General features: G+C 45.0%; 13 non-coding genes across 13 annotated transcripts; all 13 read right to left on the reverse strand.

Annotated features, from left to right (window-relative positions):
* Positions 1–1,111: 1,111 nt before the first annotated feature.
* On the reverse strand, positions 1,112–1,193 carry trnal-uag (transfer RNA leucine (anticodon UAG)). The gene has a single exon. It is a non-coding gene; the product is annotated as a tRNA-Leu (tRNA).
* Positions 1,194–1,413: 220 nt separating this feature from the next.
* Positions 1,414–1,495, reverse strand: trnal-aag (transfer RNA leucine (anticodon AAG)). Its single transcript has one exon. It is a non-coding gene; the product is annotated as a tRNA-Leu (tRNA).
* A 1,636-nt stretch (positions 1,496–3,131) lies between these two features.
* trnal-uag (transfer RNA leucine (anticodon UAG)) lies at positions 3,132–3,215 on the reverse strand. The gene has a single exon. It is a non-coding gene; the product is annotated as a tRNA-Leu (tRNA).
* A 222-nt stretch (positions 3,216–3,437) lies between these two features.
* On the reverse strand, positions 3,438–3,519 carry trnal-aag (transfer RNA leucine (anticodon AAG)). The gene has a single exon. It is a non-coding gene; the product is annotated as a tRNA-Leu (tRNA).
* A 490-nt stretch (positions 3,520–4,009) lies between these two features.
* Positions 4,010–4,091, reverse strand: trnal-uag (transfer RNA leucine (anticodon UAG)). Its single transcript has one exon. It is a non-coding gene; the product is annotated as a tRNA-Leu (tRNA).
* Positions 4,092–4,313: 222 nt separating this feature from the next.
* On the reverse strand, positions 4,314–4,395 carry trnal-aag (transfer RNA leucine (anticodon AAG)). Its single transcript has one exon. It is a non-coding gene; the product is annotated as a tRNA-Leu (tRNA).
* Positions 4,396–5,382: 987 nt separating this feature from the next.
* On the reverse strand, positions 5,383–5,464 carry trnal-uag (transfer RNA leucine (anticodon UAG)). Its single transcript has one exon. It is a non-coding gene; the product is annotated as a tRNA-Leu (tRNA).
* Positions 5,465–5,954: 490 nt separating this feature from the next.
* Positions 5,955–6,036, reverse strand: trnal-uag (transfer RNA leucine (anticodon UAG)). The gene has a single exon. It is a non-coding gene; the product is annotated as a tRNA-Leu (tRNA).
* Positions 6,037–7,705: 1,669 nt separating this feature from the next.
* On the reverse strand, positions 7,706–7,787 carry trnal-aag (transfer RNA leucine (anticodon AAG)). The gene has a single exon. It is a non-coding gene; the product is annotated as a tRNA-Leu (tRNA).
* Positions 7,788–20,168: 12,381 nt separating this feature from the next.
* On the reverse strand, positions 20,169–20,250 carry trnal-uag (transfer RNA leucine (anticodon UAG)). Its single transcript has one exon. It is a non-coding gene; the product is annotated as a tRNA-Leu (tRNA).
* A 222-nt stretch (positions 20,251–20,472) lies between these two features.
* Positions 20,473–20,554, reverse strand: trnal-aag (transfer RNA leucine (anticodon AAG)). The gene has a single exon. It is a non-coding gene; the product is annotated as a tRNA-Leu (tRNA).
* A 491-nt stretch (positions 20,555–21,045) lies between these two features.
* On the reverse strand, positions 21,046–21,127 carry trnal-uag (transfer RNA leucine (anticodon UAG)). Its single transcript has one exon. It is a non-coding gene; the product is annotated as a tRNA-Leu (tRNA).
* Positions 21,128–22,661: 1,534 nt separating this feature from the next.
* On the reverse strand, positions 22,662–22,743 carry trnal-uag (transfer RNA leucine (anticodon UAG)). Its single transcript has one exon. It is a non-coding gene; the product is annotated as a tRNA-Leu (tRNA).
* Between the last annotated feature and the right edge of the window lie 1,296 nt (positions 22,744–24,039).

The raw sequence follows: 24,039 nt of genomic DNA on the forward strand, positions 1-24,039 counted from the left end.
CGTATTCGCCAATTTTTTCTTTTAATGTCTCTCTTCTCCACAGTTAAATCCGTCGAAATTCTACGTGCCTTGACGGAGCACCTCGACAGGTGGAAAGGCCTCCTAAATACAGGGGGGACGCAGTTACACTCCTGGAGGCCCCCCTCCCTGCAGATTGCAATTCCATCTCTAATCAAACACACCTGAATTACCTAATCAAAGCCTTTGGGCCAACCTCCAAAATGGCAGCCAGCTGTGTCGCAGTTAAACTCAAAATCATGAGGTAGCTGTCAGATCACCAAAAAAATCTCAATGAGTCAAATTGGCTAACTCCATCATTATAGACTAGACATTTGTTATTATTATGTTTAAATTCATTTTTGAAGTGACATTATTACCGTCCCTGATTCAAGAGGGTGCAGATTTTCAGCCGCTTTTGCGCCTTTTCGGAGCACTCTTAAGGTGTCTGGCCCTCTTTAAAATCACTGCTGGCAGCGGTGGGATTCGAACCCACACTCCCGAAGAGACTGGAGCCTAAATCCAGCGCCTTAGACCCCTCGGCCAGCGGTGGGATTCGAACCCACGCCTCCGAAGAGACTGGAGCCTTAATCCAGCGCCTTAGACCGCTCGGCCACGCTACCTTGTGAGGGCACCTTCCGTGGGCCATTTTCGCCAATTTTTCCTTTTAATGTTTCTCTTCTCCACAGTTAAATCCGTCGAAATTCTACGTGCCTTGAAGGAGCACCTCGACAGGTGGAAAGGCCTCCTAAATACAGGGGGGACGCAGTTACACTCCTGGAGGCCCCCCTCCCTGCAGATTGCAATTCCATCTCTAATCAAACACACCTGAATTACCTAATCAAAGCCTTTGGGCCATCCTCCAAAATGGCAGCCAGCTGTGTCGCAGTTAAACTCAAAATCATGAGGTAGCTGTCAGATCACCAAAAAAATCTCAATGAGTCAAATTGGCTAACTCCATCATTATAGACTAGACATTTGTTATTATTATGTTTAAATTCATTTTTGAAGTGACATTATTACCATCCCTGATTCAAGAAGGTGCAGATTTTCAGCCGCTTTTGCGCCTTTTCGGAGCACTCTTAAGGTGTCTGGCCCTCTTTAAAATCACTGCTGGCAGCGGTGGGATTCTAACCCACGACCCCGAAGAGACTGGAGCCTAAATCCAGCGCCTTAGACCCCTCGGCCACGCTACCCTGACGTGGCTCGATACGTGGGCCGTTTTCTGGCCATTTTTTTTCATAAATAGATTAAACGTTGGGTGCGGACCTTCATCGTCAGGCTCTGAAGCACGCCGAGTTCGGCCAAGGAAAGCAAAAGCGGCAGGGTTTGGAAGAGACCGGGAGCAAGCAGTGTCACTTCTCCAGTGTTTTCGCTTAGGCATAGCAGCCACGAGTGCCTTCTAAAATGCTGTCTTGGCAGCGGTGGGATTCGAACCCACGCCCCCGAAGAGACTGGAGCCTTAATCCAGCGCCTTAGACCGCTCGGCCACGCTACCTTGTGAGGGCACCTTCCGTGGTCCATTTTCGCCAATTTTTTCTTTTAATGTCTCTCTTCTCCACAGTTAAATCCGTCGAAATTCTACATGCCTTGAAGGAGCACCTCGACAGGTGGAAAGGCCTCCTAAATACAGGGGGGACGCAGTTACACTCCTGGAGGCCCCCCTCCCTGCAGATTGCAATTCCATCTCTAATCAAACACACCTGAATTACCTAATCAAAGCCTTTGGGCCATCCTCCAAAATGGCAGCCAGCTGTGTCGCAGTTAAACTCAAAATCATGAGGTAGCTGTCAGATCACCAAAAAAATCTCAATGAGTCAAATTGGCTAACTCCATAATTATAGACTAGACATTTGTTATTATTATGTTTAAATTCATTTTTGAAGTGACATTATTACCGTCCCTGATTCAAGAGGGTGCAGATTTTCAGCCGCTTTTGCGCCTTTTCGGAGCACTCTTAAGGTGTCTGGCCCTCTTTAAAATCACTGCTGGCAGCGGTGGGATTCGAACCCACGCCCCCGAAAAGACTGGAGCCTTAATACAGCGCCTTAGACCCCTCGGCCACTCTTCCCTGACGTGGCTCGATTCGTGGGCCGTTTTCGCCAACTTTTTCTTTTAATGTCTCTCTTCTCCACAGTTAAATCCGTCGAAATTCTACGTGCCTTGAAGGAGCACCTCGACAGGTGGAAAGGCCTCCTAAATACAGGGGGGACGCAGTTACACTCCTGGAGGCCCCCTCCCTGCAGATTGCAATTCCATCTCTAATCAAACACACCTGAATTACCTAATCAAAGCCTTTGGGCCATCCTCCAAAATGGCAGCCAGCTGTGTCGCAGTTAAACTCAAAATCATGAGGTAGCTGTCAGATCACCAAAAAAATCTCAATGAGTCAAATTGGCTAACTCCATCATTATAGACTAGACATTTGTTATTATTATGTTTAAATTCATTTTTGAAGTGACATTATTACCGTCCCTGATTCAAGAGGGTGCAGATTTTCAGCCGCTTTTGCGCCTTTTCGGAGCACTCTTAAGGTGTCTGGCCCTCTTTAAAATTACTGCTGGCAGCGGTGGGATTCGAACCCACGCCCCCGAAAAGACTGGAGCCTTAATACAGCGCCTTAGACCCCTCGGCCACTCTACCCTGACGTGGCTCGATTCGTGGGCCGTTTTCGCCAACTTTTTCTTTTAATGTCTCTCTTCTCCACAGTTAAATCCGTCGAAATTCTACGTGCCTTGAAGGAGCACCTCGACAGGTGGAAAGGCCTCCTAAATACAGGGGGGACGCAGTTACACTCCTGGAGGCCCCCCTCCCTGCAGATTGCAATTCCATCTCTAATCAAACACACTTGAATTACCTAATCAAAGCCTTTGGGCCATCCTCCAAAATGGCAGCCAGCTGTGTCGCAGTTAAACTCAAAATCATGAGGTAGCTGTCAGATCACCAAAAAAATCTCAATGAGTCAAATTGGCTAACTCCATCATTATAGACTAGACATTTGTTATTATTATGTTTAAATTCATTTTTGAAGTGACATTATTGCTGTCCCTGATTCAAGAGGGTGCAGATTTTCAGCCGCTTTTGCGCCTTTTCGGAGCACACTTACGGTGTCTGGCCCTCTTTAAAATCACTGCTGGCAGCAGTGGGATTCGAACCCACGCCCCAAAAAAGAGACTGGAGCCTAAATCCAGCGCCTTAGACCCCTCGGCCATGCTACCCTGACGAGGTTCGTTTCGTGGGCCTTTTTCTGGCCATTTTTTTTTTCATAAATAGATTAAACGTTGGGTGCGTACCTTCATCGTCAGGCTCTGAAGCACGCCGAGTTCGGCCAAGGAAAGCAAAAGCGGCAGGGTTTGGAAGAGACCGGGAGCAAGCAGTGTCACTTCTTCAGTGTTTTCGCTTAGGCATAGCAGCCACGAGTGCCTTCTAAAATGCTGTCTTGGCAGCGGTGGGATTCGAACCCACGCCTCCGAAGAGACTGGAGCCTTAATCCAGCGCCTTAGACCACTCGGCCACGCTACCTTGTGAGGGCACCTTCCGTGGGCCATTTTCGCCAATTTTTCCTTTTAATGTTTCTCTTCTCCACAGTTAAATCCGTCGAAATTCTACGTGCCTTGAAGGAGCACCTCGACAGGTGGAAAGGCCTCCTAAAAACAGGGGGGACGCAGTTACACTCCTGGAGGCCCCCTCCCTGCAGATTGCAATTCCATCTCTAATCAAACACACCTGAATTACCTAATCAAAGCCTTTGGGCCATCCTCCAAAATGGCAGCCAGCTGTGTCGCAGTTAAACTCAAAATCATGAGGTAGCTGTCAGATCACCAAAAAAATCTCAATGAGTCAAATTGGCTAACTCCATCATTATAGACTAGACATTTGTTATTATTATGTTTAAATTCATTTTTGAAGTGACATTATTACCATCCCTGATTCAAGAAGGTGCAGATTTTCAGCCGCTTTTGCGCCTTTTCGGAGCACTCTTAAGGTGTCTGGCCCTCTTTAAAATCACTGCTGGCAGCGGTGGGATTCTAACCCACGACCCCGAAGAGACTGGAGCCTAAATCCAGCGCCTTAGACCCCTCGGCCACGCTACCCTGACGTGGATTGATTCGTGGGCCGTTTTCTGGGCATTTTTTTTTTCATAAATAGATTAAACGTTGGGTGCGGACCTTCATCGTCAGGCTCTGAAGCACGCCGAGTTCGGCCAAGGAAAGCAAAAGCGGCAGGGTTTGGAAGAGTCCGGGAGCAAGCAGTGTCACTTCTCCAGTGTTTTCGCTTAGGCATAGCAGCCACGAGTGCCTTCTAAAATTCTGTCTTGGCAGCGGTGGGATTCGAACCCACGCCCCCGAAGAGACTGGAGCCTTAATCCAGCGCCTTAGACCGCTCGGCCACGCTACCTTGTGAGGGCACCTTCCGTGGTCCATTTTTCGCCAATTTTTTCTTTTAATGTCTCTCTTCTCCACAGTTAAATCCGTCGAAATTCTACGTGCCTTGAAGGAGCACCTCGACAGGTGGAAAGGCCTCCTAAATACAGGGGGGACGCAGTTACACTCCTGGAGGCCCCCTCCCTGCAGATTGCAATTCCATCTCTAATCAAACACACCTGAATTACCTAATCAAAGCCTTTGGGCCATCCTCCAAAATGGCAGCCAGCTGTGTCGCAGTTAAACTCAAAATCATGAGGTAGCTGTCAGATCACCGAAAAAATCTAAATGAGTCAAATTGGCTAACTCCATCATTATAGACTAGACATTTGTTATTATTATGTTTAAATTCATTTTTGAAGTGACATTATTGCTGTCCCTGATTCAAGAGGGTGCAGATTTTCAGCCGCTTTTGCGCCTTAGACCCAGCGCCTTAGACCCAGCGCCTTAGACCGCTAGGCCACGCTACCTTGTGAGGGCACCTTCCGTGGGCCATTTTCGCCAATTTTTTCTTTTAATGTCTCTCTTCTCCACAGTTAAATCCGTCGAAATTCTACGTGCCTTGAAGGAGCACCTCGACAGGTGGAAAGGCCTCCTAAATATAGGGGGGACGCAGTTACACTCCTGGAGGCCCCCCTCCCTGCAGATTGCAATTCCATCTCTAATCAAACACACCTGAATTACCTAATCAAAGCCTTTGGGCCATCCTCCAAAATGGCAGCCAGCTGTGTCGCAGTTAAACTCAAAATCATGAGGTAGCTGTCAGATCACCAAAAAAATCTCAATGAGTCAAATTGGCTAACTCCATCATTATAGACTAGACATTTGTTATTATTATGTTTAAATTCATTTTTGAAGTGACATTATTACCGTCCCTGATTCAAGAGGGTGCAGATTTTCAGCCGCTTTTGCGCCTTTTCGGAGCACTCTTAAGGTGTCTGGCCCTCTTTAAAATCACTGCTGGCAGCGGTGGGATTCAAACCCACGCCCCCGAAGAGACTGGAGCCTAAATCCAGCGCCTTAGACCCCTCGGCCACGCTACCCTGACGTGGCTCGATTCGTGGGCCGTATTCGCCAATTTTTTCTTTTAATGTCTCTCTTCTCCACAGTTAAATCCGTCGAAATTCTACGTGCCTTGAAGGAGAACCTCGACAGGTGGAAAGGCCTCCTAAATACAGGGGGGACGCAGTTACACTCCTGGAGGCCCCCTCCCTGCAGATTGCAATTCCATCTCTAATCAAACACACCTGAATTACCTAATCAAAGCCTTTGGGCCATCCTCCAAAATGGCAGCCAGCTGTGTCGCAGTTAAACTCAAAATCATGAGGTAGCTGTCAGATCACCAAAAAAATCTCAATGAGTCAAATTGGCTAACTCCATCAGTATAGACTAGACATTTGTTATTATTATGTTTAAATTCATTTTTGAAGTGACATTATTGCTGTCCCTGATTCAAGAGGGTGCAGATTTTCAGCCGCTTTTGCGCCTTTTCGGAGCACTCTTAAGGTGTCTGGCCCTCTTTAAAATCACTGCTGGCAGCGGTGGGATTCGAACCCACGCCCCCGAAGAGACTGGAGCCTAAATCCAGCGCCTTAGACCCCTCGGCCACGCTACCCTGACGTGGCTCGATACGTGGGCCGTTTTCTGGCCATTTTTTTTCATAAATAGATTAAACGTTGGGTGCGGACCTTCATCGTCAGGCTCTGAAGCACGCCGAGTTCGGCCAAGGAAAGCAAAAGCGGCAGGGTTTGGAAGAGACCGGGAGCAAGCAGTGTCACTTCTCCAGTGTTTTCGCTTAGGCATAGCAGCCACGAGTGCCTTCTAAAATGCTGTCTTGGCAGCGGTGGGATTCGAACACACGCCCCCGAAGAGACTGGAGCCTTAATCCAGCGCCTTAGACCGCTCGGCCACGCTACCTTGTGAGGGCACCTTCCGTGGGCCATTTTCGCCAATTTTTTCTTTTAATGTCTCTCTTCTCCACAGTTAAATCCGTCGAAATTCTACGTGCCTTGACGGAGCACCTCGACAGGTGGAAAGGCCTCCTAAATACAGGGGGGACGCAGTTACACTCCTGGAGGCCCCCCTCCCTGCAGATTGCAATTCCATCTCTAATCAAACACACCTGAATTACCTAATCAAAGCCTTTGGGCCAACCTCCAAAATGGCAGCCAGCTGTGTCGCAGTTAAACTCAAAATCATGAGGTAGCTGTCAGATCACCAAAAAAATCTCAATGAGTCAAATTGGCTAACTCCATCATTATAGACTAGACATTTGTTATTATTATGTTTAAATTCATTTTTGAAGTGACATTATTACCGTCCCTGATTCAAGAGGGTGCAGATTTTCAGCCGCTTTTGCGCCTTTTCGGAGCACTCTTAAGGTGTCTGGCCCTCTTTAAAATTACTGCTGGCAGCGGTGGGATTCGAACCCACGCCCCCGAAAAGACTGGAGCCTTAATACAGCGCCTTAGACCCCTCGGCCACTCTACCCTGACGTGGCTCGATTCGTGGGCCGTTTTCGCCAACTTTTTCTTTTAATGTCTCTCTTCTCCACAGTTAAATCCGTCGAAATTCTACGTGCCTTGAAGGAGCACCTCGACAGGTGGAAAGGCCTCCTAAATACAGGGGGGACGCAGTTACACTCCTGGAGGCCCCCTCCCTGCAGATTGCAATTCCATCTCTAATCAAACACACCTGAATTACCTAATCAAAGCCTTTGGGCCATCCTCCAAAATGGCAGCCAGCTGTGTCGCAGTTAAACTTAAAATCATGAGGTAGCTGTCAGATCACCAAAAACATCTCAATGAGTCAAATTGGCTAACTCCATCAGTATAGACTAGACATTTGTTATTATTATGTTTAAATTCATTTTTGAAGTGACATTATTGCTGTCCCTGATTCAAGAGGGTGCAGATTTTCAGCCGCTTTTGCGCCTTTTCGGAGCACACTTAAGGTGTCTGGCCCTCTTTAAAATCACTGCTGGCAGCGGTTGGATTCGGACCCACGCCCCCGAAGAGACTGGAGACTAAATCCAGCGTCTTAGACCCCTCGGCCACGCTACCCTGACTTGGCTCGATTCGTGGGCCGTTTTCTGGGCATTTTTTTTTTCATAAATAGATTAAACGTTGGGTGCGGACCTTCATCGTCAGGCTCTGAAGCACGCCGAGTTCGGCCAAGGAAAGCAAAAGCGGCAGGGTTTGGAAGAGACCGGGAGCAAGCAGTGTCACTTCTCCAGTGTTTTCGCTTAGGCATAGCAGCCACGAGTGCATTCTAAAATGCTGTCTTGGCAGCGGTGGGATTCGAACCCACGCCCCTGAAGAGACTGGAGCCTTAATCCAGCGCCTTAGACCGCTCGGCCACGCTACCTTGTGAGGGCACCTTCCGTGGTCCATTTTCGCCAATTTTTTCTTTTAATGTCTTTTAAACTCAAAATCTCGACCCGAAAAACCTGTCGGTTTTTTCGGGTCGGAAAAAAAGGTTTCTCCAATCTTCTTGAAACTCTGGATTCTGTTAGAGGGTGATGAGACTTAGACCTGAGTGCAAAAATGGAGGCTCTAGACCCTTCCTGACCAGAGCTATGGACATCCCACGTTGCATTTATTACATTATAAAAAATAATGGGTTCGTGGTCAGTGGAATTATGGGATGGGACTTGGTGCTACGGACTCAGGGGGGGCCCCTGAGTGCAGTAAAATAGTTTTTATCATGATTTGGAACTTTCATTAATATGTGTTTCACAGAAAATGTGTCCCATCCCACGTAGAATTTATCTCAGTACCAAAACGTGGTTTCAAGGACACCCATTTTAATGCAAACTAAACACTGAAATGACTTGAAAATTAGTGAGATGTGTTCAGTGGAGTGTGCTTAGTACAGTAGAGGTGGTTGGGCCTGAAAAAGTAGTTTTTAATCATCTGGAAGTCCCGTTGGAGACATGGGTGACAGCCATTTAACCACTGAACGTATGGGAATGTTTGTTTTTCTCGAATATCTCAAAAACCACACGGCGAAAAAATTTCAAACTCGGGTCGTCTGTAGGCCTCGAGGAGCCCTATCCAATGAGCCCACTCCCGTCCCCGAGGGCCTCGGGGCCTGGGAGTTACGTCCGGTCAAAGTCGCAGCTTTGTCGGCTTATATCTCGAGAACCCCTGGCTCAATGTTCCCCAAACTCTATTAGATTGTAGTGCTGGACGGGCTCTTTCGAATGAGCCCACCCCCGAGGTCCAACTCGCCCGGGTCCCCGAGTTATAGCCGTTCAAAGTCGGGGGACCCAGCGAACGGCGAACCACTAAGGGGGCGTCCCCGCGGCCCGCCACCGCCCTGGTTCGAGTCGGGGCCCCCGTGGGACCTCCTCACCCCAATTTGAGCTCTCTGGGTCTTCGCGTTCCCGAGATATGAGCGATTTTGTTCCCGAGATCGTGACGTCATCAGCGGGCGCCATTTTAGAACGCGCCCGACGGTTTTCGGCTAATATCTCCGCGAAAACACGGCCAAAATTCATAATTTTTTATCATTCTTTTCAGCTCAACTAGACGGTTCCAAAGAGCCCAGCCACGGCCGGATCCGTTGCGTTTTCGCTTAGATAAATGTGTATTTGCATCTCCATCTCTGGCCCCCGGGGGCCCACGGGGCCGTGGGTGGTCTCAAAGTAAAGGTCTCGTCCCCCTCTAAACGAGATACAATTTTGGTGTCCGTAAGACCCAGTGGGACATCACAAAAAATTAATACGTCGCTGCTCACATCAGTCACCAAGCACAATCAATGGCCTCATCACAAACGGGGGTTGGGAAACGCTTAGAAAGCGGCTAGGGCCCTCAAACTCGGGGGCCCCACTCAGGGACGGGAGACGACGGAACTCGCCGAGTTTCGGGCTCCTGCGACCTTCCGTCTCCTCACGGGAGCGCGTTCTGTCGGTTTGACCTTTTTGACCCCGTGACGTGTTTTTCACCCTTTCGACCGCCGAACGAGGCCCCAGGGCCACCAAACTTTTAGGGCCGCACCAGGGGGCCGTGGCGAGAAGGAAAATGGCGTCCCCTAGTCGATCGGACGTTTCTAAGCGAAGTCCGCGAAACCGTTGTGGTGATTCATTTAATGGGCGAGTGGGATTTTCATGGAAAGGTCCCAGGGGCCCCAAATTCGGCACGGTGACCCCTGGGCCCGCCCCGAGCGACGTACCGAAAGCACCGGGCCCTAGAGTAAAGGCAAATATATTTTAGCCTCTATGCAAAATCTCTCCCTCGAGGCTGTTTCACTCTCACACTGAAAGAGCCTTTCAGGCCTTTAAATGATTTGATGGCGGGGGAGGGGCAATTTTTTGCAAAGGCCCTCGAGTTCCAGGATTCGGGGCCCCGCGTCAGGGGCCCCTGGAGAGTCGGAATCCTAAGTCCCGGGGTGCCACGACCCTCCGTCTGCGTACAGGGGCCGTCCCACGGGCCATTTGCAGGCATGTCGGTTTTGGCCACTTTTTCGGCATTTTCGGCCAAAATGGCAGCCAGCTGTGTCGCAGTTAAACTCAGAATCATGAGATAGCTGTCAGATCACCAAAAAAATCTCAATGAGTTAAATTGGCTAACTCCATCATTATAGACTAGACATTTGTTATTATTATGTTTAAATTCATTTTTGAAGTGACATTATTGCTGTCCCTGATTCAAGAGGGTGCAGATTTTCAGCCGCTTTTGCGCCTTAGACCCAGCCCCTTAGACCGCTCGGCCACGCTACCTTGTGAGGGCACCTTCCGTGGGCCATTTTCGCCAATTTTTTCTTTTAATGTCTCTCTTCTCCACAGTTAAATCCGTCGAAATTCTACGTGCCTTGAAGGAGCACCTCGACAGGTGGAAAGGCCTCCTAAATACAGGGGGGACGCAGTTACACTCCTGGAGGCCCCCCTCCCTGCAGATTGCAATTCCATCTCTAATCAAACACACCTGAATTACCTAATCAAAGCCTTTGGGCCATCCTCCAAAATGGCAGCCAGCTGTGTCGCAGTTAAACTCAAAATCACGAGGTAGCTGTCAGATCACCAAAAAAATCTCAATGAGTCAAATTGGCTAACTCCATCATTATAGACTAGACATTTGTTATTATTATGTTTAAATTCATTTTTGAAGTGACATTATTGCTGTCCCTGATTCAAGAGGGGGCAGATTTTCAGCCGCTTTTGCGCCTTTTCGGAGCAAAAAAGAGACTGGAGCCTAAATCCAGCGCCTTAGACACCTCGGCCACGCTACCCTGACGAGGCTCGTTTCGTGGGCCGTTTTCTGGCCATTTTTTTTTTCATAAATAGATTAAACGTTGGGTGCGTACCTTCATCGTCAGGCTCTGAAGCACGCCGAGTTCGGCCAAGGAAAGCAAAAGCGGCAGGGTTTGGAAGAGACCGGGAGCAAGCAGTGTCACTTCTCCAGTGTTTTCGCTTAGGCATAGCAGCCACGAGTGCCTTCTAAAATGCTGTCTTGGCAGCGGTGGGATTTGAACCCACACCCCCGAAGAGACTGGAGCCTTAATCCAGCGCCTTAGACCGCTCGGCCACGCTACCTTGTGAGGGCACCTTCCGTGGGCCATTTTCGCCAATTTTTTCTTTTAATGTCTCTGTTCTCCACAGTTAAATCCGTCGAAATTCTACGTGCCTTGAAGGAGCACCTCGACAGGTGGAAAGGCCTCCTAAATACAGGGGGGACGCAGTTACACTCCTGGAGGCCCCCCTCCCTGCAGATTGCAATTCCATCTCTAATCAAACACACTTGAATTACCTAATCAAAGCCTTTGGGCCATCCTCCAAAATGGCAGCCAGCTGTGTCGCAGTTAAACTCAAAATCATGAGGTAGCTGTCAGATCACCAAAAAAATCTCAATGAGTCAAATTGGCTAACTCCATCATTATAGACTAGACATTTGTTATTATTATGTTTAAATTCATTTTTGAAGTGACATTATTGCTGTCCCTGATTCAAGAGGGTGCAGATTTTCAGCCGCTTTTGCGCCTTAGACCCAGCGCCTTAGACCGCTCGGCCACGCTACCTTGTGAGGGCACCTTCCGTGGGCCATTTTCGCCAATTTTTTCTTTTAATGTCTCTCTTCTCCACAGTTAAATCCGTCGAAATTCTACGTGCCTTGAAGGAGCACCTCGACAGGTGGAAAGGCCTCCTAAATACAGGGGGGACGCAGTTACACTCCTGGAGGCCCCCCTCCCTGCAGATTGCAATTCCATCTCTAATCAAACACACCTGAATTACCTAATCAAAGCCTTTGGGCCATCCTCCAAAATGGCAGCCAGCTGTGTCGCAGTGAAACTCAAAATCATGAGGTAGCTGTCAGATCACCAAAAAAATCTCAATGAGTCAAATTGGCTAACTCCTGTTGAGTCAAATTATATAAAATAGAAGTATTTATTCTTGCAAGAATAGGAGCAGTCTAATACACAGTTGTTACCCTGTGCAGAAGAGTGACACCCCCCAGACAGACTGAACTAGCTTTTATCTTAGTTTCAAGGCCTTCTTCCCCCCAGAGCCTTCCTCCCAGTAGTTTTCCATAGACGTCACTAGTTGGCCCACTAAGCTCCCCTGCACTAAGTGGCCTTCTGACATCTAGGTCAGAGGTCCTTGTTCGTCTGTTCTCTGGAGTGTCTCCCTCTTCTGCCTCCCCAGGTACATAAACAGAATCCTCTCTCACTACAAGTGAGAGACACACATGTGACATTCTTTGAATCATCTATATTTTACTAAAGATCAATGAATATAATTAAAATTGCCACTACAACTCCTCACTTTTTATCATTCTGATTACCCATAATCACAATAATAAACAATAAAACAAATTTTAAGTCATATCATCACACTTATACTCTTCATCTCTGATTTTTTGCATAAATGATCACTCTCCTTGAACCTGTGAAGAAAAGTTTAGAATGAAGAAGCATAAGGCTGTTTTTGTGGGGGAAAGGCCCCGTAATATTTTAGCTAGCAAGTAAACATTTTTACGACGCCGGGCTAAGCGAGAAATCACTGTTCCTGCGCTCCTGTAAACAGACCCTCAGTCACGCCAGTAAGGAAAAAGGTAGTTATAACATAGTAAGGAAACAAACAGATAAAGTATAATAAAAATCACTCAGTTTCAAACCCTATCTTTGTACGCCATCTCGTAACACGGATGACCGCTGCTTGTAACCTTCTTTAAATCTTTTGCCCTTAATCTTTCTCAGAAAATAAACAAATAGAAGAAAAACAAACAGAACATACATTTAACACATATCTCACTGTAGCTCCCGCTACCTGTATCGTCGCATAATTTTGTTCATCCTTGGGATAGACTGTCATTTTCACCAATTGAACAGACAGCATGTTTCACCTGTCACTGTAATCATATTCCCCCATGAATAACAAAATTATTAGAATAACAATCCTAACTCCTATCATTAAGCCTTTTCCATTAATCTACACCCATCTCCATATTTCACCTCGGTTTTCCTAACCATATTTTGTTCACTTCTAATTCAATTTAGTAAGCTCTATTTAATGCCATATTTAACAAAATCTAACCAGAGAAGTCTTATAATTTTGTCCATTCTTCTAACCAATGCAGTTGTTCAATATTAACTCTAATATTTCCATTACAGACACAATCAATATATTTTCTACATTTACAATCAAATCAATACCTAGTTTGATTCAATCAAACAAAATCATCACGAAAACAGATTATTCTGTTAAACTTAAACCATCAGTTGTGTTGATCATCTCGTTCGCCCCATGGACGTTCCGTGTTCTTTTACCTTTAACTTTCAATTCAAACATGCTGTGGTTCTACTTAATAAGCTTCAACAATTATCCCTACAATTTACATTAATTAATAGATCTTCTCTTCCCAAAAACATTTTCCTTAAATATTTCCTAATGAATAAGTAACCAATCAAATCTTTTGATCTACTGTATATCAATACTAAGCCCTATTTTGATTTAATCAAATAAAATCCTCAAAATAATCACAAAACCACATTCTTAAACCATTAGTTGGTTCACATCCTCCTCCAGGCGTGTTGATCATCTCGTTCGCCCCATGGACTATGGGATGGTTGTGGCCTGTTGGTGTAGGTGAGAGGCTTGGACCCAGGTGTCACACTCTCCAACCATTTTCTGATCCTTATAAGGTTTTCCCTTATATCACGACCGCACCCCCACTGGAGTGAACTTTCACCTGTGAATGGAGACCTTAAGTATTTTGTTAGTGGCCGCTTGTCTAGCAGCTCGTCCCCTTTGGTGTGACCTGTGGAATCAACAACCTGAAACATTATCTCCGGATAATTTCTTGCTCACTTAATAGCACTCGGGGTCCTTTTACCCTGAAAAACACTCAACCCCTGTCCTCATGTCCACACAATATTTATACATTTGGAAGAGAATTAGTTCTGTTTGATCCAATCCATCCTGACATTCTGTAAAAGGAAAATTTTAAGTTATGCGCTGCGCAGGTGTAGCACCTTTCTGCCACAATAATAACCCAGGCCAGGATAGTTAGCCAAATTCATCCATAACCATCATTTTATTGGCACATGTTGCCCTGTCTCCCAATCCTGCATGCTCTCTGTAAAGAGAAACAAATTTCGAGGTTATTGTCAGATAGTAAAGTACGTAGTTTCTTTTGTCTACTGTTCTCCCGTGGCCTTCGATGCCCTGGCGTTTCCTGTTGAAACAATCTTTGTTATTGGTGTGTGCACACTCACAGACATCAATTTTGTTAGGCAGAAAAAATGGCTTCTTTCAGGGCTTTTATCAAATTACCCCTAGTGTTCTCCCAACATTTATTCAGCAACTGTGAACCCCTTAATAAACCATATTTGGCAATTGTTATACCATCTCCCTCTTGATGCACGACACACCTCGAGCATCAATTTAACATAACATTTAACATAGTGTTTTTATAAAGTTTGCCATCAACACTAACCCAAACGTTGTCCTTCAGACAAATTCCCTCCAGACATCTTTCTCTGCCTCTGAAACAAAAATATTACATTCTTCACTTAAAGCCACAATCTCATCTTCTTATCGAAGTATTTGAAAGGCAACGGCCCTCAGTCTCACAGCGAATCTTGCTTTTCAGGCCTGTTGTTTGGTCTCTCAAGTCAGTCATCTACAAACATTTCCAAAGTCATCAATTTTCCCTATCAGGTCAAGTCGTGCTGTACAGACTTGGTCAATGTCAGTCAATCATTTCTCCCCCTTTGTTCACAATAATCATAAATGTGAGAGGCTCTCTTGATAATTTCATGTTGACTTAGCCAATATGTCACTTTGTTGTTTCCCTCAAATCTACAACATTTTCATTTATCTCAGCCCATGCCAGATGTTGATCTACAACTACACAATTCCAATTTACTTAAACTGATCTTCAAATCTACATTATGTATGACAAAAGTATTACTACCAGACAGAGCTTGATGGCCAATCAACTTAAAGCTTGTCCCATGTTCTGTATTGTCTTTTCATCAGAATTATCAGCTTCTTTAAAATTTGTCATTTGCCTTAACCCATCTGTAATGATAAACTCATTCCAGAGGTTAATGACGCAATATACACACCATTCAGGCGGAATATTAGTGCCCCAAACTAATACATACAAGACATAAAGTGCTGTCACCATCACACACACTCATACTAGACACACATATGTTAACTGCTCATTCTCAATGTTCACTTTTCTTTATATTATTGCTAAAAGATTTAAATTTTAAATAAGATTTTAACCTTTCCATTTTTCCTGTAGCTTCTACCTAATTTTACATGGTATCTTAACCACTTTCAAAGCACGTCTTGTTCATTATTCATTTGATTTTTAGACAAGTCAGCTGGGTTGTTTTGTTTCATTATCATTATTTTGCTTCAGCTTGCTCTAGCAGGCAGATAACAGAAAGACAGACACAGTTACCATCCCTTCCTCCAACTCAGGCAGTCTCTCTCACTATAAATAAATTTCTAAGACTGTAACTTATATAAAATGTAATATTAAATTCGTTACACTAATCTTTGACCATTCACCTTTGTTATCCAGACTTTTCTTAAATCTACAAGAGCTGTCTTCATCTTTAGCCACCACCATGTCTAACGACCTTCAGGAGTTAAAACTATGTCATAGACCTATTAGTTCAAAATCAACACTATGATTTTCCTTGCCCATAAGGCAAACCAGTACATAAAAAGTTTTGCTACTGTCTCCACAACAACTAATGGGAATCACTTCATGGCCTCAGCTGGCTCTTGAAAGCCCACTCCTGTTAGCCCTTTATCTATAATCTCCATCAGGGTGTTTTCCCCTGGCATATTTGCAGACGCTTGTCACAAATAAAAAAAACAAGCCATACAATGAATGCGGTTTCTGGTGATTGGTATTAGAGGAACACTCACGTTTCTGGGTCAGACTGCCTGTAACTCCTCACAGCTCATCCGCCCTAACGATAAAGGATGCTGCTGGCCTCACAGTCATCCGCTCCACTCTCATACCTTTCTCACATAAACACCTCCATCTTGAGATGCCAGTGACTTTACGTGATCCACTCTGGCTTGGGTTGCCCCCTGTCTGGCCAATAGAAGGTCTTACCCGTCATAGAGATGGTCAGTCGTGCCCACTGGTGACCGCTCTTTCCCATCACAGGCTGTTTGCTTCAACAGAACTCAGCTGTTTTCTAGAGCTTAGGAAAGGCACGTTCAAGAGTCACCAGAGCCATTCGGATTGCCCAATAGTGTTCACACAGGGAGACAGGTCAATAACAACAGTATTTAATCACTTAAATCCATTAACTATCTTAAAAGCAGCAACCAAGCTACTTGGATTATACTCAGTGAATTTAGATCACAACCGTACATTCAGTGTACTTCATCTGTAGCCGGAGCCATCGGTCCTGAATGGTGGAGACTAAATGAGACAAAGAAGTTACTGGTCCTAAAATAAGCTAATCAAAATGTCATCTCTATCTGTATTATTGTTTTAAATACTTCTTTAAAGTCATTCAGTTTTATTTTTAAAACATCTCTGTGTCTATGATCTTCAACTGAAACACTGTGCTTTACTTATTATCACAGATACCAGCTTTTAGCTGACTCATTGAATGAGAGAGACTCTGAGACTCTATTGGATGGTACACTGCTCTCTCATTTACTTCTAACATCAAACATTTATCTATCATCTTTTAACTCTATCCCAGCTTAAGGCATCTTTGCCAGAAATTACATACGGTTTCAAATAAACATATTATTTATATTTGTCTTTTGCCCACCTCAGGGAATTTAGACATTACAAATTTCCACTCAGATTGAGTCTCTGTCACACTGGCAGTTTCAGGCACAGCACACATCAGATTTTAGATAAGCGAACTGTTTCAATACAGCCCATAACAAACTTATCTTTTGAAAGCAAAACATCAGCTTCTAGTTCTTTCATGGTCAACTTTTCAAGCTGTTTGTTTAATCAGATGCCTTTCAACACATTTTACATTTAGCAACTGTTAATTCAGTAGCCTACTGCTTCTGCTTATTTGTTCTTACATAATGGTAATTATTCTAGTTCTCAATAACGTTTCACATTTCTCAATCTCAATTTTAGTTGTCAAGTTCTCAATTACCATAACTTAATATCTTCAAAAGTTTTCTCTTCTAGGAGTTTATCAGTCTCCAATCAGGATTCACACTAACTTTGACAAGGCTACTCTGCATCTTTTGCAGTTATTATAAATCATCTTTGAGATCTGTCTCTCTATATTACCTTTACATATTTTGCAACTCACATTTGTTGGAGTCACAAAAGGATTCACTTTAAGACTTCAATCTTTTACCTTGTTTTTTATCTCTTATTTCTCAGACCAAAAAATTGTCACTGTCGTCATTTAAACACTGATCTATTTTCAACCCTACATTATTATCAGAAATGTGTCACGTGTTAAATGGTCCTACTGACCACAGTCAAGACAATCTCTGTCATCTGGTTGGTTCGTGTGTCAGCCTCAACTACAGCATCAGACACCTTGCAGTTTGATCACTGTGAGCTTCCAAAGGGCTTCAACTTAACTGCACACCCTTGAAGCAGTGTCCCATTCAGGAATGTAAACAGACCCACTGATAAGCAGTTCTCTGTATTCCTTTGACCATCCACCAATGGCGGATTCAATCACAATAGCCAAATCATAATCTTCATCATTATTATTGGCAGAACATTATACATTATTGATTTCCAGAATCTTTGGACATAGCTGTCTTTACACCTTACTAATTTGGTATTATCATCAACAACACTAATTACAAGTACTGTTGCTGTTATCCCAGCTTATCTTTTACAAAACATCATCTGCAAATCTCTTCAAAGTGAGATCTTCAGAGCAGAGCTGTTTACAGCATTTGCTCTCTTCTGTCTCACTATTTATTTACTTATTTATTTTCCCGGACTGTTCCGTTACTCTTCATAAAGTGTAACAATTTGTACATCATTATTTTCATTTCCACTGGTTTGAAGCCTTTTTTCCTTCCATCACATTATTGTCTCAGTCTTATCTCTACTGTTTCTCCAAAACAGATTATATCACTCAGTCCGTAAATTACACAGACAACCATTATAGCTACTTGCTTCAATACCCTTATTTTCTTAACATTAATAAAATAAGGCAGATATATCATCATTTCAATCATTATTTTATCAAAATCTAGAATTGCTCCCCATTCTGCTTAAAACATTCTTCATATCATGTTAATCCCTGTCAATCATACAATGCCTTATTTTATTCTAAAACTTTTCATATCATTTAAACATTTTACATTTGACTTCCATAAATTCTATCAGACCATGTCTATTTTCATCACATATAGTTTTCTACTATATTTCTCCTTTCTTTTCCCTACATGCCAGTTCCTTCATTATCCTCTCCTTTCTTTTCTCAAACATGCCAGTTCCTTCATTATCTAACCAGTACATGATTGTTTGAACAATCCCCACACACACATATCTCACACACCAACCTTTTTGTTTTTTTCACTTCCCTCTTCCACCAAGTCTCACTTACCGTTCCCTCTATTTCACACAGACAGCCTTATTGCTTCTTGCTACTTCAATCCTTGTCATATAAATTTAAGTTCTATAGACATCTAATGTCATGCATCCATTTACTGGATGAAGAAGTAAAAACATTATTTCTCCTGGCAGTTCGACATTTTATCTTCAACTGAACAATCCATTATCTGTTCACATTTTTTACACACATGTTGAACGCAGCCACAACAACCTTTTGTCCCGCTGCCCTGTTCCACTGATTCTCGCACACTCTTAGTCTATTTGTGCTCATGGTAGCTCATGATCATGGTATTTTCTCAGTTTTTTTTCCAATATCTAAAACATACATTTCCCCCCATACTTTCCTAGTTCTACAGAAAACCGGTGTATCAAATTTGGCATGCTTACTCTGAGATTTTCCCATACTGGCTGTTTTCTGTTCTCTGTGGATTTCTCTTCAACGCGCGTTTTCTTTAATCTGTTAGGCGTCCCTAAACAAATCCGATTCTTTCTTTTAACCCAAATCGGTCGGGTTGCACTATTAGTGCCCTCCTAATTATGGTTTACCAAAAAATTCTGGTTCCCCCTAATTAGCCTCAGTACCTAAAAACAATTTGCTCCGTCGTGGAACAACTAATTTTCAGGGTACCTATCTGTTTGAAATCTCTTGATCTGTTACAGTTCTCACTTAATCCCAGATTATTTATCTGCTTGAAATTTCTTGTTCTGTTGCAGACCTCAATTAATCTCAGATTTTTCCCTCGTATCTGTTTGAAATTTCTTGATCTATATAGATCTCAATTAATCTCAGATTACGTACCACAGAAACAGCCTTCAGCCAATATGGTTCAATTTTACTCTTCTCCCCAATTAAACTGAATTTAATTAACTTACCCAAAAGAAAATAAATTGAACTGTCTCTTACCAGAGATGCTTCTGTTGCCACCTGCGGGTTCTTTAGATTCCAGTGGTCGATTCTCCCGGCCCTGATATCGGTCGGCCCCTCTCTCTCAAGTTTACGAGGTAGAGCTGGAACTTACTTAGTCCAGGTGGCCAAACACCGTCCGATCTCAGGTCCAGGAGGCACGTCCAAGGAATCCCACTTCTGACACCAAAACTGTTGTGGCAAAAATTCATCTCAAACAAACATCACTGCGTAAGAGACACTCAGAGTCAAATTATATAAAATAGAAGTATTTATTCTTGCAAGAATAGGAGCAGTCTAATACACAGTTGTTACCCTGTGCAGAAGAGTGACACCCCCCCAGACAGACTGAACTAGCTTTTATCTTAGTTTCAAGGCCTTCTTCCCCCCAGAGCCTTCCTCCCGGTAGTTTTCCATAGACGTCACTAGTTGGCCCACTAAGCTCCCCTGCACTAAGTGGCCTTCTGACATCTAGGTCAGAGGTCCTTGTTCGTCTGTTCTCTGGAGTGTCTCCCTCTTCTGCCTCCCCAGGTACATAAACAGAATCCTCTCTCACTACAAGTGAGAGACACACATGTGACATTCTTTGAATCATCTATATTTTACTAAAGATCAATGAATATCATTAAAATTGCCACTACACTCCATCATTATAGACTAGACATTTGTTATTATTATGTTTAAATTCATTTTTGAAGTGACATTATTACCATCCCTGATTCTAGAGGGTGCAGATTTTCAGCCGCTTTTGCGCCTTTTCGGAGCACTCTTAAGGTGTCTGGCCCTCTTTAAAATCACTGCTGGCAGCGGTGGGATTCGAACCCACGCCCCCGAAGAGACTGGAGCCTAAATCCAGCGCCTTAGACCCCTCGGCCACGCTACCCTGACGTGGCTCGATTCGTGGGCCGTTTTCTGGCCATTTTTTTTTTCATAAATAGATTAAACGTTGGGTGCGGACCTTCATCGTCAGGCTCTGAAGCACGCCCAGTTCGGCCAAGGAAAGCAAAAGCGGCAGGGTTTGGAAGAGACCGGGAGCAAGCAGTGTCACTTCTCCAGTGTTTTCGCTTAGGCATAGCAGCCACGAGTGCCTTCTAAAATGCTGTCTTGGCAGCGGTGGGATTCGAACCCACGCCCCCGAAGAGACTGGAGCCTTAATCCAGCGCCTTAGACCGCTCGGCCACGCTACCTTGTGAGGGCACCTTCCGTGGGCCATTTTCGCCAATTTTTTCTTTTACTGTCTCTCTTCTCCACAGTTAAATCCTTCGAAATTCTACGTGCCTTGAAGGAGCACCTCGACAGGTGGAAAGGCCTCCTAAATACAGGGGGGACGCAGTTACACTCCTGGAGGCCCCCCTCCCTGCAGATTGCAATTCCATCTCTAATCAAACACACCTGAATTACCTAATCAAAGCCTTTGGGCCATCCTCCAAAATGGCAGCCAGCTGTGTCGCAGTTAAACTCAAAATCATGAGATAGCTGTCAGATCACCAAAAAAATCTCAATGAGTCAAATTGGCTAACTTCATCATTATAGACTAGACATTTGTTATTATTATGTTTAAATTCATTTTTGAAGTGACATTATTGCTGTCCCTGATTCAAGAGGGTGCAGATTTTCAGCCGCTTTTGCGCCTTTTCGGAGCACACTTAAGGTGTCTGGACCTCTTTAAAATCACTGCTGGCAGCGGTGGGATTCGAACCCACGCCCCCGAAGAGACTGGAGCCTAAATCCAGCGCCTTAGACCCCTCGGCCACGCTACCCTGACGTGGATCGATTCGTGGGCCGTTTTCTGGCCATTTTTTTTTCATAAATAGATTAAACGTTGGGTGCGGACCTTCATCGTCAGGCTCTGAAGCACGCCTAGTTTGGCCAAGGAAAGCAAAAGCGGCAGGGTTTGGAAGAGACCGGGAGCAAGCAGTGTCACTTCTCCAGTGTTTTCGCTTAGGCTTAGCAGCCACGAGTGCCTTCTAAAATTCTGTCTTGGCAGCGGTGGGATTTAACCCACGCCCCCGAAGAGACTGGAGCCTTAATCCAGCGCCTTAGACCGCTTGGCCACTCTACCTTTCCGTGGGCCATTTTCGCCAATTTTTTCTTTTAATGTCTCTCTTCTCCACAGTTAAATCCGTCGAAATTCTACGTGCCTTGAAGGAGCACCTCGACAGGTGGAAAGGCCTCCTAAATACAGGGGGGACGCAGTTACACTCCTGGAGGCCCCCTCCCTGCAGATTGCAATTCCATCTCTAATCAAACACACCTGAATTACCTAATCAAAGCCTTTGGGCCATCCTCCAAAATGGCAGCCAGCTGTGTCGCAGTTAAACTCAAAATCATGAGGTAGCTGTCAAATCACCAAAAAAATCTCAATGAGTCAAATTGGCTAACTCCATCATTATAGACTAGACATTTGTTATTATTATGTTTAAATTCATTTTTGAAGTGACATTATTGCTGTCCCTGATTCAAGAGGGTGCAGATTTTCAGCCGCTTTTGCGCCTTTTCGGAGCACACTTAAGGTGTCTGGACCTCTTTAAAATCACTGCTGGCAGCGGTGGGATTCGAACCCACGCCCCCGAAGAGACTGAAGCCTAAATCCAGCACCTTAGACCCCTCGGCCACGCTACCCTGACGAGGCTCATTTCGTGGGCCGTTTTCTGGCCATTTTTTTTTTCATAAATAGATTAAACGTTGGGTGCGGACCTTTATCGTCAGGCTCTGAAGCACGCCGAGTTTGGCCAAGAAAAGCAAAAGCGGCAGGGTTTGGAAGAGTCCGCGAGCAAGCAGTGTCACTTCTCCAGTGTTTTCGCTTAGGCATAGCAGCCACGAGTGCCTTCTAAAATGCTGTCTTGGCAGCGGTGGGACTTCTCCACAGTTAAATTCGTCGAAATTCTACGTGCCTTGAAGGAGCACCTCGACAGGTGGAAAGGCCTCCTAAATACAGGGGGGACGCAGTTACACTCCTGGAGGCCCCCCTCCCTGCAGATTGCAATTCCATCTCTAATCAAACACACCTGAATTACCTAATCAAAGCCTTTGGGCCATCCTCCAAAATGGCAGCCAGCTGTGTCGCAGTTAAACTCAAAATCATGAGGTAGCTGTCAGATCACCAAAAAAATCTCAATGAGTCATATTGGCTAACTCCATCATTATAGACTAGACATTTGTTATTATTATGTTTAAATTCATTTTTGAAGTGACATTATTGCTGTCCCTGATTCAAGAGGGTGCAGATTTTCAGCCGCTTTTGCGCCTTTTCGGAGCACACTTAAGGTGTCTGGCCCTCTTTAAAATCACTGCTGGCAGCAGTGGGATTCGAACCCACGCCCCCGAAGAGACTGGAGCCTAAATCCAGCGCCTTAGACCCCTCGGCCACGCTACCCTGACGAGGCTCATTTCGTGGGCCGTTTTCTGGCCATTTTTTTTTTCATAAATAGATTAAACGTTGGGTGCGTACCTTCATCGTCAGGCTCTGAAGCACGCCGAGTTCGGCCAAGGAAAGCGGCAGGGTTTGGAAGAGACCGGGAGCAAGCAGTGTCACTTCTCCAGTGTTTTTGCTTAGGCATAGCAGCCACGAGTGCATTCTAAAATTGCTGTCTTGGCAGCGGTGGGATTCGAACCCACGCCCCCGAAGAGACTGGAGCCTTAACCCAGCACCTTAGACCGCTCGGCCACGCTACCTTGTGAGGGCACCTTCCGTGGGCCATTTTCGCCAATTTTTTCTTTTAATGTCTCTCTTCTCCACAGTTAAATCCGTCGAAATTCTACGTGCCTTGAAGGAGCACCTCGACAGGTGGAAAGGCCTCCTAAATACAGGGGGGACGCAGTTACACTCCTGGAGGCCCCCCTCCCTGCAGATTGCAATTCCATCTCTAATCAAACACACCTGAATTACCTAATCAAAGCCTTTGGGCCATCCTCCAAAATGGCAGCCAGCTGTGTCGCAGTTAAACTCAAAATCATGAGGTAGCTGTCAGATCACCAAAAAAATCTCAATGAGTCAAATTGGCTAACTCCATCATTATAGACTACACATTTGTTATTATTATGTTTAAATTCATTTTTGAAGTGACATTATTGCTGTCCCTGATTCAAGAGGGTGCAGATTTTCAGCCGCTTTTGCGCCTTTTCGGAGCACACTTAAGGTGTCTGGACCTCTTTAAAATCACTGCTGGCAGCGGTGGGATTCGAACCCACGCCCCCGAAGAGACTGAAGCCTAAATCCAGCACCTTAGACCCCTCGGCCACGCTACCCTGACGTGGCTCGATTCGTGGGCCGTTTTCTGGCCATTTTTTTTTCATAAATAGATTAAACGTTGGGTGCGGACCTTTATCGTCAGGCTCTGAAGCACGCCGAGTTTGGCCAAGAAAAGCAAAAGCGGCAGGGTTTGGAAGAGTCCGCGAGCAAGCAGTGTCACTTCTCCAGTGTTTTCGCTTAGGCATAGCAGCCACGAGTGCCTTCTAAAATGCTGTCTTGGCAGCGGTGGGACTTCTCCACAGTTAAATTCGTCGAAATTCTACGTGCCTTGAAGGAGCACCTCGACAGGTGGAAAGGCCTCCTAAATACAGGGGGGACGCAGTTACACTCCTGGAGGCCCCCCTCCCTGCAGATTGCAATTCCATCTCTAATCAAACACACCTGAATTACCTAATCAAAGCCTTTGGGCCATCCTCCAAA

Source organism: Rhinichthys klamathensis, unplaced genomic scaffold (assembly GCF_029890125.1).
Source record: "Rhinichthys klamathensis goyatoka isolate OS25496 unplaced genomic scaffold, OSU_Roscu_1.1 h1tg000035l_1, whole genome shotgun sequence".
Taxonomy (NCBI): Eukaryota; Metazoa; Chordata; class Actinopteri; order Cypriniformes; family Leuciscidae; genus Rhinichthys; species Rhinichthys klamathensis.